The sequence below is a fragment of the Rhineura floridana genome, chromosome 1 (genome assembly GCF_030035675.1).
Source record: "Rhineura floridana isolate rRhiFlo1 chromosome 1, rRhiFlo1.hap2, whole genome shotgun sequence".
NCBI lineage: Eukaryota > Metazoa > Chordata > Lepidosauria > Squamata > Rhineuridae > Rhineura > Rhineura floridana.
In genome coordinates this window covers 56,683,358-56,700,954 of record NC_084480.1, presented here as the reverse complement: position 1 = coordinate 56,700,954, position 17,597 = coordinate 56,683,358, and the positions used below count along the sequence as shown (strand labels likewise).

General features: G+C 42.2%; 1 long non-coding RNA gene across 1 annotated transcript; it reads left to right on the top strand.

Moving 5' to 3' along the window:
- The first annotated feature begins 6,360 nt into the window (after positions 1-6,360).
- LOC133383225 (uncharacterized) lies at positions 6,361-11,014 on the top strand. Its single transcript, XR_009762272.1, has 2 exons — positions 6,361-6,481; positions 10,794-11,014. It is a non-coding gene; the product is annotated as an uncharacterized LOC133383225 (long non-coding RNA).
- The last annotated feature ends 6,583 nt before the right edge of the window (positions 11,015-17,597 follow it).

The window sequence follows — 17,597 nt, the reverse complement described above, 5'->3', positions numbered from 1 at the left end:
GCACGTGCTGCCAACATCCTTCGCCGCTACCCCTACCCCCCCCCCGCCCGCACATTCACATTTGCAAGGGGTCCAAATTTCTCTTCACAGCCGATCGGTTCTCGGGAGCGCAGAAGGGAGTCGTATTTCTCCCCACAGCCCCAGCACAGTTCAAAGGAGAGTTTACAAAACAAAACACCGCACTGGACAGGATGCTAATGCAAAAGATGCAATCTCAAGGCATTAAAAGAGAAACAGGTTCTCTCCGCCCGCCCCAGGTTTGTTCACCATCTTGGTGTCTTTTGGTGCGGGCGACGGAAAAGGAAAAAAACCCGCCACTCTTCACGTCTCCCTTCAGCACCTCCGAAGGGTGACAGCAACCTGGCTGCCAACCTCCGGCAAGAGGAAGATTGGGGGAGTATCAAAATAGCCTCGGGAGAACTTTATGACGCCAGTTGGAAAGTGGACGCCTCAGGAAGTTTGGAGTTAAGTTAAATGGAAACCAAGCGGAAATCTGTAATCAAGAGATTGGGAAGAAGCACTATTAGATATAATCTCTGAGTTCATGGGAGACCAGGGTTCGAATCCCCACACAGCCATGAAGCTCACTGAGTGACCTTGGGCCAGTCACTGCCTCTCAGCCTCAGAGGAAGGCAATGGTAAAACCATTTACCGTTTACCATGAAAACCCTATTCATAGGGTCGCCGTAAATCGGAATCGACTTGAAGGCAGTCCATCTTCATTTTCAATTATCTACAGCCCCACCTTCCCTGGAGCCCTTTACTATCGTGACAGAGAAACAAACCATCGCAACAGTTATAATGCAAATTCGGATATGGTGCCTTGATCCTAAACGTAGTTAGTGCCCTATCATTAGTCTATTCACTCGGAAGTATAAGTCAGTGAGACTTATTCCCTGGTAAATAAGTTTAGGATCGCAGTAACAAATTGTTAGTGCATTCCGACCTCATTTTTACGCAGATTTACTTGGGAATGAGTCCCACTGAATACAGTTGGATCTAATTCGGAGTAACAGTTAGGATCGGGCTATGACTAAAGCAACGTATAAATAACGAAATTACCAAAGGTGCGGGAAAAATATTAAAAACCAGTTTCGGGGTGTGGGGTGGGGCAATATAATTGTGGTCCGTCTGACATTACTGTTGATGTACAATTTTGCAAAGAAAAAATTTAAGGATACATCAAAGTGACGAAGCAGAAAACTTTAGGTGGTCAAGCTGGTTTCATAACGTTTCCTACCGATCCACTACACTAATTTTTCCTGAGAGTCAGCAACCATTTCTCATCTAGTCAATTGCCATTCACACACCTAAAGAAATGGGCTACTGTCAACAATACGGGCTGCTATAAAGCAAAGAAGGAAGATGTGGGAGGAGGAAGCGAAAGAGAAAGAAAACAAGACAAAAGGGTTAGTTTGTCAGTTTAGCAACTCAATCCTTAAAAAAAAAAAAATCTTGGACTAAGTCCCGTTGAATCTAATACACTACGCCCCAGCCATTTAACAAGCTCCACACTCCCTATCTAATGTTTGCGGCCCGATCCTACGCGTCTTTACTCGAGATTAACAGTGCAATCCTATATATGCCTACGCAGAAGTAAATCCCACTGAGCTCAGTGGAGCTTACTCCCAGGTGAATGGGCTCAGAACTCCAGGAGAAATCCCACCAGTTCAACAGAACGTAGCCCAAGGAAGAGCGCAGACCCATGCATATCTGCTGAAAAGAAAGCGCCATTGAATTCATTGGGGCTTAATCCCAGGTAAAGCAGTATAGGATTGCAGCCTAAATCGTCCCGAAGACCCCCGTGTCAGAAGTGAATGACAGAAGACATCATGGGCGAGATTTATTTATATGGAAAGCGCTTTGTATGGTGGGGGGCACTTTGCTGGGTCCCTTGAAGTACACCAGGATGTTTCCAAGTCAAGCTATCGTTTTTGAAGCACCACCTGTTTGGGAGGAGACTCCATTGAAAGCGAGGGACTGCCTGACTTCCGAAGAAATGTCCTCAGGAGCCGGCGGCGCCCCCCCCCAAACTATTATGACCCGGATTGTTGGAGCTTCACAGCGTTTGCCACAGATGTGCCCCCACTTTACGCCGGCGGGACTCTCAGGCTAATAATGCTTCCCGGACGGCAACCTCCATCGAGTTTACTCCTCTTGAACTATGCTGCTTAAGGGATGACAGACGTTGAACTCTGTCACTTTCAAACGTAATGTGAAAACATACGTATTTCCTGTACAAAAAAAAAAGATTCTTAATGATCGCTTACGACACAAACGGCCTATCTTCATTTTATTTTTAAGCTAACAAAATGACCTTAGGTAAAATGAGATAAAGGGCGCGATCCAGCCAAAGCAAAGCACGTGTAAGCGCCATTCCTTCCTATGGGAGGAAGTTAAGCACCATTGAAATCAATGGGACTTCAAGGCGATTAACTATGGCTGGATCTTTTCCAACTTTGAAGGAGCATTTATTACTAATAATAAAGCTCCTTGTTTTTTCCCCTCGCAGCCTGAAGGACACCTGCTTAGAGGGATTTCAGTGGAATTTCATTTTGAGTCAAAGCTTTGAATGAGAGCCAGACCTCCACCGTCATCCCAGACCCGAACCACGCTTACTCGGAAGTAAGTCCCATCAATTTCAGTTAAACTTACTTCCAGGTAAAACGTGTTTAGGATCCCAGTTTGACTTGAAAAGTCCCTTTCATTAGACTGAATAGGACTTTCACCTTCGAGGTGCCAAAGGGTAAAATGCTTGAATCAAAAGATGATTTTATCATAGTAACCTGAGAAGTCATGAGCAGTCCGCGCAAAATAAGAGGGAAGGTAGAACTGAGATGAGAATGAGACAAATATATAGCATGATCTGGATAAGTAGATGTCGATCTCTCTCTCCCCCCCCCTTACATATATAGCGCCATACAAAGACACAGCATCACAAACCCTGATCGCATTCATCTGTTTGCTGCGCTCAGACAACACGAGCCCCGCATGAAAGCGAAAATACGTAAATAAAGGGTCAAAGATTTGGGTCACCCAGTTACTTCCAAGTCTTTTCTCGCCTCTTCCATCCTCTCGCTCCGAAACCGTTTAGCGACAGGAGAAAAGTTCAATATTTGAATAGAACTGTAAATAAAAAGGCAGTTCATGTGATGGGTGCCTGTTTAGTCGTTTCAAAAGCATTCTTTTTTAAAAAACAAAACAAAACAAAACTTAAATTAAAAATGAAATATAATCATATATAAAACGCAGCCAGCTCGATCCAGAAGCCCATTAAGCCGTTGCTGTTGGATTGAGGCCATTTGAATGGTTCACGTCCAGCAGCCCGATCCCTTTGCTGTTTTCTCGGAAGAAAAGACCCAGTGAGTACAATGGGACTTTTACTTTCAAGACAGTGCGCAGGAATTGCAGCCTTAGACTGAAAGGGTTTTCAGTGCAGTTTCTTTCCCTCCTCTCCCTCTCTCGAGAAAACGGCCCTCTCTTTTTCTAAGGTCCATTCCAACACCCTAAAGTCTATAAGCAAAAAAATCCTAAAAATCGAGCTGTTTTCTTGTGGTCTACCAAAGAAAAGAGTAGCTTTTTCCCCGCAAAAGCTCACGATGAGCCAAGAAATCATTTAGTACAGCGCTCATGTCTTTTTTGCGACAACTGCTTAAGGAAGCTGCTCTTTCTGGTGTTAAGATCAGTGATGTTTCGCCTTTACAAAGCAAATATCGCATCATTACACCCGGATAAAGTGCAGGATCCAGTCAAAGCCAAGTATGTTTAAGTTAAAATGAGTGCAGCGAGACAGAAGTAAAGCACGTGCTGGGTTCTTATGTGTTACATTTATATCCCGCCATTCCTCCAAGGAGCTGATTTTTCTCCATCACTTTCTCCTTATAACAACCCTCTTAGGTAGGTTAGGCTGAGAGAAACAGAGCGTGATTGGTCCATGGCCACCGATGAGCTGCATGGATGAGTGTGGGGGATTTGTGCTCATGTCTCCCCAATCTTAGACCGACGCTCTACACTGGCTCTCTCCTTTTGAAATCAATGGTAAAAATGCTAAACGTTGGCTGGCTGTATCATACCCGTTACTGAGAAACGAAGCACAGGTCTATATAGCTCTACTCAGAAGTAAGTCCTATTGAGTTCACTGGGGTTTACTCCCAGGGAAGTTGGTATAGGATTGTAGCCTAAAGGTGCACTCCTAAACGCGCTTGAATCAAGCCCAATTGAATCAAGTGGGATTTTCTGCTGAGTAGGATCAGGCTGTACGGCCTCTAATTTTAAAAGACTCGTGTTTTTCATTGACCTTACTTGCTAATGACACATCTTCCACTGAGATCAGTAGGAGTTCCAGGGCTTCCAGCGTGTATTCACTTTTTGAGTACAGTACTTTGCCTCCTTGTTCCTGTTATGTTAATTAATGTTTATTATTTTGACCCCCATGTGTATACTTGTAACGGAGAGTGCATTGTTGCAAATTAACTTTCATGCATAAATCCAAGAGTGTGATCTGTTGGTGTGTGGGAAGGATATAGTTACAGTTCTGGATTTTTTTTTTAAAAGCCTTCACTAGTCACATACTGAGTACAAAAAGGCAGACATTTCAAGAATTCTGATTTCTAACCAATCTAGCAATATCTAGAACTGGCGGGCCTCAAACTAAGAGCTTTGGTTGCTTTCTTACATATATACCTTCATATGCATCTGTGCGCATGACCATTGCGACTATAGCTGTAGCTGTGATTTGTGATGTGTGTAGTGTGTTTGTAATTTTTCTCTCCGGCATCAGTGACGCACACACCTTATCTGCTGGTTCCGTCGACGTGAAATTATTCATGTTAGTTTATGAGCCCCCTCCCCTCCACATACACTTTGAAAAAGGGGTGGTTTTAGACGTGGAAGCCGTTCACTGGCTTACTGTTTTTATATTACCATTTTCTGTTTGAGTGGGATATTATTTGGCATCGGAGACGCGTGGGAAGGGACAACAAAATTGGAGCATTGCTCCCCCTAGCGGCTTTGGCGAACATTGCTCGCCTGCCGGTAACATTTTCGCTTGGGGTGAGCAACGCCCTCTGAAACCAGTCAGAAAGGGGTCGAGATCCTTCATGACACGCCCTCTTACGCAGTAACCAATCATCAGGAAGGATGCAAACCTACTCATGAGTGATGGCTCGCCCCTCCCCTCGGAGCCGAAGCTGCTTTTGGATTAGCAGGTCAATAGACGGAGTCTCCTTCATGCAAATATTCGTAAAGCTCCTTCTTCTCATTCCCGCTTGCCGTGTATAACCGCCCGGATTGGAACGCACTTTCCCCAGAGCCGGTTTCCCCCGAATGAGGGACTCACAAGCCTTCTGAAAAGGAGGGGAGGGAGACGGAGGGTTGCTATGCACGACGATGTGCTGTGGAAGGTCACGTTTGTGGCGCACTGAGGGAGAGGACTGCGGGTGCAGCTTGCTGACAGTGCCTCTGCAGGCAGAATGTTTTCGAAGCTGTCTTGACTTTGGAACGGAGAGGGGCTTTCTGCCCTCCATCTCTGTCGCTTTCCACTGTAATTGTTCTGGACCTAACACTTCCAGTACGTATTCCAATAGTGAGACTATAATGGGTGGCTTTGGACCCTGGGCCGCTCTAGACGTCCTTTTTGTTGCACATTGATTATGATTTTTGCTCATGATGCTCTGGGGTCCTGCCTTTCAGGACTATTTATTTGCTCCCGCACAAGCTTTGCCACACCGCTTCATTTCCAGTGAGTGCATATCCTGTAACTTCCTGCTCCCCATAACTTTTCATATAAAAAAAAAATTCTAGGTTTGTTTCGGGGAGGGGGGGTTGTCCTGCGTTTGTTGCGCTATAGCCTCTCTGGACACCAATATTATTGTAATAATAGGGTCCCCATAAGTCATAATCTATTTGAAGGCATATAACAACAACAAATTGCAGAACAACTAATAAAGCAGAATAAATCTGTCATGAACCTGTATATGTTCATGAGTTATTAAAAAGCCCATAAGTAATATCTTGGTTCAAGCAAGGGGCTCTGGGAGATTCTACAGTTAGGAAAAGACAGGCCTCTAACAAAGCAAAATACTGAGTTTCACTTTCCAGCTGAAGACGGTTAAGAAGACGCCTAAACGAACACCTGGCTATCTGTGCTGATTAGCAAGTGCCTAGCACTCAAGGTCATTCTTGGCCTGTGAAGTTTGACACACAGTTGGGAGGGGGGCCTGAAGGCGTGCAAAAGGGAGAAACATCTAGAAAGGGGTTACATCAGCCCATTCCTGATTGGATAATTAATCTGGGACCATTAGGATCCTTTCCCTTAAGTATAGGGCTGGAATCCCAAAGCTTTTGTTCCCTGAAGTTGACCTAAAGTGTTCCTGGTTCCCTAAGAGTTGCCTATGGAAGGCAACTACGCAGGGTTCCATTCTTCTTGTTCTGATGCCAACCTCTCTTAGGAGAGTAGTCATTGCAACCATCTACCTCATGTGTAAGTATTAGGCTAGAAAAGGTTGTTATTTTCTTGTTGTGTCTGTGAATCCTCTTGTTTGTACCAAAACCCCTGTTTGGGTGTATGGTCTTAAAGGATTACTTGCTGCTATATATTTGGTGTGCACTTATATATTTTTAATAAAGCTACTTCTATTTAACCTGGTGTGTTCATTGAGAGAAAGGGTGGTTCTGAATTCAGCACCTTGACCATCTTAGTCACATAACTACCAAAGAGGGAGAAAGAAGTTAAAAGCTTGACTCTAATTGGAGGTATTAAACCAGAGGTTCCTGGCAAGGAGTGTAACTGTGGCTCTTGCCTCATAGGATCTTGGTGTTACCTATTTCCTGGGCTCAGAGATCCCCTGGCTCTGAGTGGACCAGTAACAGGGGTGGTGGCAGCCTACCTTCTACCTTGCAGGGTTGGTGTTGGATTGCACAGCCTTGGCAAGGGTGAAGTATTTTTTCGGTTCCAGTCCCATTTCCCTAAGGGTGGGGTTTGGGTCTGACGCATGGTCCCTGTGCCTTGACGGTAGGGATTCATGACAAAATCCACCACTATTATTGTATTACAAAGACCACGGCCCCTCCAGATTGGTGTTGTCACATGACAATATGATCAATTACTCAAGTACCTTTAATTTGGATCACAGAATCCAAGTTAGAAATCTGGGATATTTGTGTGTGTGCACACAGGACCAGCAGGTATATGTGACATGTTGTAAGAGTAAATAATCACGTCTTGAAGTCTGTGGGCTGAATTAGCAAACTATGCAAGTTCTAGAACTAGGTTGACTCAGCAGCTTCTCATCAGACTGCTATATATGGTGCTAATAGGATGGTGCTAATAGGGTATTGCTGTCCTTAGGAACTAAATGTTCCTTCCTGTCACTTGTGTAAAGTTCCTAGTGCCGTTTAGAAAAGGTACGTGCTTAGAATGAAGAAAGGGGGGATGACTTTTTAATTTTTTAATTTTATTATTTTACTCTTCTGTTTCAAGACACTTCTGGATTTACAGAATGTCAGCAGGTATCCCCAGTGAATAATATTTCTTTAAAAGTTGGAATTGCATGCATGGACTCTGATATCAACTTCAGGATGTGAACAGAACTGCCTACAGCCTGCTCTCTTAAGTAATGCATTCTACTGCAATCAGGATTAAAACATCCAGTTTCTTTAAGCCTTTTAAGTTTACGCTGCCAATCTCCCTCTTGCTCCCAAATAGGATAAAAGGGTTCTGTTGCTTTTGTTAGAATTGGTTTCAGCCTCTGTCCGAGAGATGCACTTGTTTGGTGATGAGATCCACTGCTTAGTCTCATTATAAATGATATAACCATTAAACACTTCGAACACAATTAAACAAAGACTTAGGTTTGCTTAAAATCATTGATTTAAATGTGCCCTAGCATGCTAATCCTAGTGCTGGAATGCAGCCATATTGTCCACACATCAAAACACGCAATGCACTAAACACATTTTCATATTGAGCTGTTTCCAATGTTAGGCCTACTCAGAGTAGCACTACTGAAATTAATGGACATGACTAATTTAGATTCATTAATTTCAGTGGGTCTACTTTGACTAGGATGCAACCCATTGCTCCAGTGGGTTGTATTGTATTCCTGCAATAATTCCTACTCAGAGTAGATCCACTGAAATTAATGAGCAGAAGCTGGTCATGCCTATTAACTTCAGTGGGTGTACTCTTAGTCAGACTAGCACTGAAAACCACCCTAAATGTTTTTATGTTAGCAGATGTTGAAGTCTACCCCCCCCCCCGTCATGGCAAGGTGATTAAAAATTCAATAAATCCTAAGGGCATGATCCTGTTGCCTCCTGCAGGGCCCTTCCCTCTTGTATCATGTTTTGCATGCAGAAGTTTCTGCGGCTAAACCCCTTCCCTGCTAGCATTCTTTCCACAAACATAGACCTGTGTTTATGGGAGGACTGTTCATACCTAACAGCGCATGCAAGGGACTAACTGTATCATATACTAACTTAGGGATGAGAAACCTGCGGCCCTCTAGATGTTGTTGGACTCCAACTTCCATCAGCCCCAGCCAGCATTACCAATGGTCAGGGATGATGGGAGTTGGAGTCCAATAAAATTGGTTCCCCATCTCTGCACAAGCTATTTTTAAAATGGCTAATTGTCTGCACTAGTTCACATACATATATTTTGTCTAAATAATGCAATCCTATATGTGCCTCTGTTAATCCCACTGAGTTTAATAGGATTTATTCCCAGGTAGGAATGGAAGGATCTGTCAGTTTTGATGCTCTCGGTTTCTCATTTTTCCAATCTGAAATTCAGTTTTCAACATTACTGCAGCAATTTGCATTTTTTTAAAAAAAGTAATCCTCATGAAAAGTTTTCAGCATCTCTGTGTGAATTTTTTCTAAAAATTTTTGTATGCAATTCCAAGTAATGTACACATTTGTGTAAGCAATGTATCTTAATATAATGCATTTTGTATGTTATTTTCACTAGTATATTCAATTTTATGCATGTTTCTCCTTAATATATGCATTTTTTGTAAACATCCTTTAGATGGAGAACTACATCACAAAATTTTGACGTGTAAATTTCGAAGATTGGTTATGTTTCAGTTCTCATATTATTTTGGAAACTGCGAATTTGATAGATTCACCCTTCAATGTGAACCGAATTGAATTTCTCTTCCATCCCTACTCCCAGATAATAGTGTTAGGATTTCAGCCTAATTTACTGCTTGATATTATTTTTAACTGAAGGTTGTGTTAAAGTTGACTGGATAAAAGGCTAGTTTGCTTAAGCCTGCAGATGACCAGACCTTTGAAAGAAAAAAAAATCCTTTGATACCACTAAGGGTCAAACCCAAATCCTCCTAGCCCTGCACCGTTTGAATGCTTCAGGGTGTCAGAAAGACACCTTCCTATGCATGATGCTTATTCACAAGTAAATCCCAATAGGACTTACTCCCCACATGTGCCAACAGGTTTGCAGACTTAATCCCACTGAAACCCATGTTGGATTGTGGCCATTAGCTACAGGTTGCTGGAACGTCAGTTTATCATACTGAATAGAGAATCAAAGGCTGCTCTTGTGAGAGAGCTTTCCCCCCACCCCCATGCTGAGTTTCACTGAAGATCCATTATTAAACCTACTGAAATAGTTATTCATGCCCAAGTGACATCAATCATTCAGGGCACACAATGCCTGACTGTAAATTATAACATTATCTATGAGTAGAATGACGATAATAAGAATAATAAAGCTCAAGTCACAATGCCAGTAGGCCAAGATCCTCCTCTTGATCTGTCAGATTTGATCAGTCTGCATGAAAGGCCTGGTTTCTTCCACCCCAAGCGCAGACATCATTAGAACTGTCACGGGCTTCAGCAGGACTGGTTGATATCACTCAGAGCAGCACTTGTTTCTGCTGTTTGGAGAGCCCAGCTCGAGAAGCAGTTGCCAGGGTACAAGCGCTGCAAGCATTCTCCTTCAGCCTGACATCCTGGTGAGCTGTCCTGCAGTTGCCCTCTGTAAGTCACAACACGAGGTAAACTGCTGTCAGAGAGATGAAAGACCCCTTTCCTCTCATCTCTCTACTGCAAAATTACTTCTGTGCCACACTGTATTTTATGTCAATATCTATTTTATATATTTTTTCTTACGTTTTTTTCTTCTCTTCACAAAATTGAAAAGGGGAAAGAAAAGATATAAGTACATTGTTCCCTGAATTTCTGACGCTCCATGTAACCTAGCAACTTCTTACCACAGCAATACAGCAGAGTGGTAGCATGAGCGCAGTACATTCATGTTACCAACAATACAGCTTCGTCCCTTCAGATGTTTTTGAGGGCAACATTTGTCATTAATCGCTTCCTTAATTTCAGCAATGTGCCCGCCTTAGCTTTCACCACACCACTTTGCAAACTTGCATGCTGATGATGTGATTTTGTGAGGGGATTCAAAAGCTCTCTTTGCATCTCTTAGTCACAAAAAGAATCTGGAATTTTTTCATCACATGAGGCTCACAGCCTACAGCAGGTCGCAAGCTGGGACTGGGAAAATATGCTCAGCAGCACATTTTCACATTGTGACAAATGTGCAAGTTCAAAATGTACTTGCAAAAAGTGGGGAGGGCTCGCTGTTTGCCAAATGAAGAGTTTGTGGCGCACGCTGTTAACAAATACATTTTGGGTGAGGGCTAAATCTTGCTGACTGGAGGTAGGCCAAGAAGGCCTCTGTTCCTTCTAGTCAAAGAACTTCAGCAAAGCTTTATTAGAAAAGCATGAGATAAAAATAAGTAAAATTCTTATCTCCACAGATATTCTTATCTGGAGAACCTGTGACCCTGTTGAACTCCAGCTCCCAGTTAGCCTCAACCAGGATGGCCAATGGTCAGGGATGATGGAGTCTAGCAACATCCGGAAGGCCACCAGTTCTATAACTTTGTGGTAGAGTGTTACCTAGTGAACCAAGGCCTACGAATGACCTATGAATCTGACTGTCTGATCTTAAAAAAATTAAAATGGGACATCTGAAGAAGTGTCTGCTTTAGTAATTTAGGCAGTTGACATGCTAAAAGAAACAATTGGTGCCCAGCTCTAGGACATTCTGCTTTGCCCAGCTATGGATCTTTCTCTCTCTTTTGTACAGAATCATAGGAACACAGGAAGATGCCTTATACCAAGTCAAATCAGCAGCTCTCTGTGGTTTCAAGCAGAGGGCATTCTGAGCCCTACCTGGAGATGCCAGGGATTGAAACTGAGATGTTCTGCATATAAAGCAGATGCTCTGCCATCCAGCATCCCTTAAAACCACATACAAAGGTGAGTACAAGAGACAATCAACATACACAGAAAGGAACATCATGTGGTATAGCCCTCTTATAGTTCTAGCATAACAGGTGGGGCCATAGCATGTTTGAATGCCCTTACAGACCCCAAACTCCTTACCGATAGAAAATTAGCATGATATAGATAGGTCTAAGCTAAATACCTTCTCACTGACATGTTAGTTTTCCATCAGAAGGAAGACTGGATGGCGAAAATGCTTTTTAGGATGAGCTGAGCATAGCAGATAAGTCAGTGTTCTCAGGAAAGAGAAAAGTGAGCTTTAGACCAGAGAGAGGACAGAAGCTCTGGAAGGAAACACGCAAAGCCACTTTTGAAATCATGTTTAACCATGTTTGAAATAATGTCTGAAGGCTTAAACTAGCTGGGGGCACATATGTCATATGCTTCAACACCACCTCCCATGCAGCATGGCAAGATCACAACGAGATGCTTGATACTGAGTCAGACCTTTAGTCCATCTAGCTCAGTGTTGTCTAAACTGGGTGGCAGTAGCTCTCCAGGCAGTGGTTTTAGGCAGCAGTCTCTCCCAGCGCTACCTGTTTTTAGAGTGCTTTTATCTGTAATTGTTTTGGGATTGCTTTGTTGTTGTTGTTGTTAAAATGTTGTGTTGATGTGTTTGTCACTCCTTTGGGAGGAAGAGTGGGATGTCAGTTCAATCAATCAATCAATCCCTGGAGATGCTGGAAATTAAACCTGGGATCTTCTGAATGGGGCTGGTAACTGGTAAGAATGTTTCTCTGAATGTGCTTTCAAGCCTCCCCTTGATTGGGAACCTGGCATAATCTGTGTTTCCAATCACAAGGAGGTTTCAAAGCATGTTCGGCCGACTACTCTTATAAACTCCTTTCAGATATTACCACTCAGTGAGGAAAGGTTGGTGGTGGAGCATGCATGTCTAGCTTGCACAGGGATGCTGGAGAATGGAGCTGGCATGCGCTTGCCTGCTCCTGCTCCCCACGTCAGTCCTTCACACTTTTTTTTTAATACATGAAAAAGACTTTAGTATTGGCTTAAACTAGGAAATACTTCCTCAAATAACTCCATTGTTGCTCAGCTGAATTCCGTGGAATTATTCTAAAGAAAATCATGTTAGGATCAACCGTTTAAAATCCACTTCCCATTTTGGTAATCTGAAACTGGCTTAATCAGTACCATGTGTAGCCTGATTTTTGAAAATTAGTTCTTTAATCTGATTTTTGACAAAGGGAAAACCAAAGAAGATTAATATAAGCACACAGTGCCAAGTGATGCACTGAAAGACAGAAATGGAAAAAGCTGATCTCATAGTTAGTGAATGCTCTTATCACCATGGTAAGCTGGGGCTTGCTTGCAGTCTTGGTTCAAGGTTACCTTCAGTTCTCTATGCCAGCAAATAATTTTCCAATACTGGAAGGATACTCAAGAGATCGATTAAGAGCCATGGAGAGGCAGAAAGAAAACAGAAGAAAGCAATCTTAAACTCTCCCTTTTTAAAAAGTATCATTATCTGGTTATGCGGCATTATTTATTCGTTGTCTCTCAGTGCACAACATTTTAAATGCCACATCTTTCAATACACAATAATATCAGATAGTTACATATGGAAGGCTGTGTTGTTATAATTGCTGTCTCCAATTTTTTAAAAAATGTGTTTGTTTTTTGTATAAAACAGTAAATACAGATATGCGGAACATCCACCCCGCCGATGTTGTTGAACTCCAAATCCCATCAACCCTAGACAGCATGGCCAAAGGTCAGGCACAGTGGGAATTGGAATCCAGCAACCTCTGGAGAGCCACAGGTGCCTCACCCCTGCCACAAAACCTTGATGAGTTCATCAATTCTGTCTTCCTTTGTCTGAGCCACTGGGGAAGATGTTGTGGTTCTGAACTCATGCCTGGATGCCATGAGGGTTGGATGAGGGTTATTAACAAGCTGAATCTTAATCCAGACAAGGCAGAAATAGTGTGGTTGGGTGGTGGAGGCTCTGGGAAAATACCATCTACATGCTATCTATATTGTATGTGATGCAAGGCTTAAATGACCCATCTGTCATGAAGCTAGACAAGAATTTTATTGTCTCTCTCCAAAAAGAACAGAACACCAACAGTGATTCCGCTCAGATACAACTACGTCTAGTGCCACCTGGTGACTTGAATGTATAATGATACTATCCATGCAATGTACATTAGGGCTGAGCATAACCCACCCCCTCCTGATCTGGTGTGTGGCTCTGATCAGGCCAGATCTGTTCTGGACAGATTCGGATGCTATTCACCCCGATCTGGATCCAGATCACAATCCGGATGTTACAAATCTCCAGAAATCCCAGACTTACATTGTAAAACCAAAACAGCCATAATTGTTTTGTTGTTTGAACTAGGGACATGAAATTTGGAGGCATGGTAGTTGCTATATGGGGATTAAACCTGCCAAGGTGCAGGTGGGTAGCTGCAGCGGGGTTTTCGTGTTAGAAACCTTTCAAGTTTAAATTGTTTTAAAATTAAAATATACATGACAGTATTGTTTTTTCACACAGTCATGAAATTTGGCTACATAGTAGCCCTTATAGAGATAATTAATGCTGCCAAATTTCAGGTGGATAGCTCCAGGGGTTTTCATGCTAGACACCTTTAAAGTTTGCTTAAATTTTAAAAAAAATACTGTGAGTGTTCAGTCATGCCAGTTCTCACACTCCTGTGTTTTCCCTATTCCTTTCTTCAAGATTTTTTGGGAAAAATGGATTTTTAAAATTAAGTTTGCAATACTAGACATGAATATGTAGCATTAAGCAAGCACAGATGGGAGCACCATGGAGATAATATGCACATAGGGACATGAAACTTGGGAACATCCTAGCCCCTATAGAGGGAATTAACCAAATTTCAGATGGGTAGTTGCAGACAATTTTCATGCTAGCCATCTGTACAATTTAATTTTTCCAAGAAATATTGTCTTTTTTTAAAAAAAGGCCCTATCATATAGGGGATAGGTTGCTAACAGCAGTAGTGAGTGAAGGAAATGTAAAAATACTATTAATATTAATAATTTTCACTGTGGTTAGCAATTGAAATTATTATTATTATTATTATTATTATTATTATTATTATTAGTAGTAGTAGTAGTAGTAGTAGTAGTAGTAGTAGTAGTAGTAGTAGTAATTCAGAAGCTGTGGCTAAATATGCCCACAAGGTTTAATACTAATTCTTAGCAATGAGAATAGAATAAAATAAAAAAGACAAGCATTTTATATATATATATATATATATATATAAATCATGGGACTGGGATTGATTGGGAAAGAATAGAAAACCTATACAAGCTGAACAAATGCCACTCAATCCCCATGACATATTTCTAACAAACAGAACTTACAAATGATTTCTGTATTTTAAGACTTTACCCCTTCCAAGTACTGTGACTGGACACTGTTGGGTGGCAGGATAGCATTCTAGTCATACTTCCTCTCTCCCTACCCTTGCTTTCTCTTTATATGGTGTTGTAATTGTTCCATTTCAGAGATACCTTGTCTGGGTTCATTAGAAACTATTTTGACCTACAGATATGTACAAATAGCTACAAATCGATTCAAGGCTAGTCAATCTGCTCTGTAAAGATTTGTAGCTGCTTCATCCTGATTTGTACAGGATACAAATTGGCCCAGATTAGCCTGATTTGGATTGTGATTTGTACAAATCTGATGCATAGCCCTAAGCTCCATGGTTCTTTATTAGAAGAGGTACACAACCTGAGTGAACTCCTGAATCTGTTTTGGATTAGTAAGGTGTGACGTCCCTCCCCACCTTTCCCTGCCTTCCTGCAGCAGATAAGGGGGACGTCTGCCTCTGCACACAGTAAAATCTACCTTTTACACATGTACAGAGGCTATTCAACACTTCCCAACTATGTGCAATATTTCCGCTCATAGCCTGGGTACTCTACAGTATCCCACCCTTATCTCTGGGTGATCCTGGACACCCCTAACCCACTGTGGTAATATTTATTGCTCGGTTGTATGTGTGGCAATCCTTTCCTTCAAGGGATACCCATATAGTATAAAGCTGCCACCAGTTTCAGAATGAGATACCTTTATAGTATTCACAAGAGACACTGTAGATTGTCTTAGATTCAGTACAATTTGTTTATTCAACAACCCCCTGACTAATATTTATTTATGGTATACAGCAACAAATCATAGGTGTGTGTATGGAACAAATACAACAAAATGATTCTTTATGATTTACAGATGAGTATTTCTAAACCTTACAGAGAGAAATAAGCTCTGATACAATATATCCCTATGCTACACTATCTAACTAAATCTCTTCCCTTCCCAGACCAACCACCACCCTCTAACACAATTCCTAATCTAACTATCTATCCAAACTACAGAATAAAACCAGCTGACTACTAACTGACAAAACCTCTCAGGATATTTTTAAACACAACCCCTCATTCATTCTCTCCTCCCAACCTGAGAATCCAACACCCAATCAGAAACATTCATACCAAACACTCTCTCCCTACCATTCCATTTTATTCTTCACCTCTCTGCTTACCAAATAAAGACATATGATAGCAAATAAACATCAACAGAACCAGGGTTACATATTTACCTAGTCTTGTGATGTCATAAAAGGCAGCAGTGACCAGGACTGCTTTCTTTCCACTACACCTGATATGTAAAAAAATATATCAAGACCTCCCTGGGGTCAGCCATGCCTTTTAAACTGACTAATTTGTGGTTGGCATCATGGTGTTCGTGGGTGAAATGGCACATTTGAGAACCTCCCTTGGTGTTCTGAGCTCCTCCCTCACCTGTTTACTGTCCCCTTTGTTATGAACCGGGTAAGGTGTTTACACTTCTCTCCTTTTGAAAAGTACATAAAACTGGAGGTGGTTGTTAGAAAAGCAACACTCTTCCTTGCTTCCCCTTTTAGCTCAATGTACTTTTCAAGGCTCAGATTAGCATGTGAGTAGCAGGGCAGAAAGCAGAACAAGGGAGGGAGGGGGAGGAAAATGGAGGACGTGGGGGAAGCAGCCGGTGAATAGAGTGTTATGGAGGGAGAATGGAAAAAGTGAGGAGAAAGAGAGAGAGAATGTGCTTCCACACACAGCTTGGATCCAGTAAAATTGATCTTGTTGAAACTGCATGATTTTTCCCATGGGTCTGCTTCCATCAAATCACAGATCACATCTATCTCCATTGACTGAACAGTAAGAAATCATGGCTCTGGTTAGTGGAGGTTGGTGCCCACTGGGGCTAATGGAATAGAAGGCAGGGAGGTCAACTGTAGGTGGAGCCAGAGCCAATGATAGGCAAAGCGAACTAATTCTGGTTTAGGTGGTAAGCAGGCCAAGACTGGCTGGGAGCAAGATGAGCTTGATAGGACAGTGCCGCCTCTGGCCTAATGGGCCAGCCTCCACTGGATCCAGCACTTTATGGTGCTCCCATGGAAAAAAGTGTATCTGAGGCCCAAATCCTTATGGATCCTCATAAATTTTACAAGGGACCCCCTCAAAACCACCATCAAATCATAGGACATATCTATATCCACAGCTACAGATGTTATGTCATTTGCTGGCAGTTTTGTTTTCATCCTATGGAAAAATAAGATCCATGCTTTGGATGAATGTGTTTGTGGTCCTGGTAAGTACCTCATCTGCAATTCTTACTGTGCAGTCTACCAATCTAAGTTTTCATTTGATGGTGTTTTGGGGAGAACCTCTTATAAAATCATACACATTCATTTCAATTCTACTGCATCTGATTTTTACCCAGACCTCCTGAAAAAGCAAAATATGTGTGCTTTCTCGCCTACTGTCTGAAGGGATAGGGTGGGGAAGTGAGCTAGGGCAGGAGGAAGAGAATCAACTAGAGGGGATGATGCCCATGTTACTTTCTCAAGATTTCAAATGTACCCATGAGCTCATAAAGATTGGTGACCCCAAGACAAATGGAGCTGACCTTGAAGACAATTTGGAACACCTACAGCTGGTATACAGTGCTGCAGTTTGCCTGATGGGTGTTGCTGGCTGGCAGGAAACATGTTCATGTAGTTCTCTTTTTCTGTTCCCATCCCCAGCCTAAATGCCACACCAGGTGTGTGTGTGTGTGTGTGTGTAACAGTTTTCAATTGGGATCACAGCTGGAGAAGGAAGGATTGTATCTGCAGTCCAAATGGAAATCCCTTACTCTTTGTGCTTAGTATTAAAGAAGAAAAAACCCACATGCAAAGCTGCATGCTACACATTTCATGTAATCAGGCCTTAGTTCAGCAACTTTGTCATAA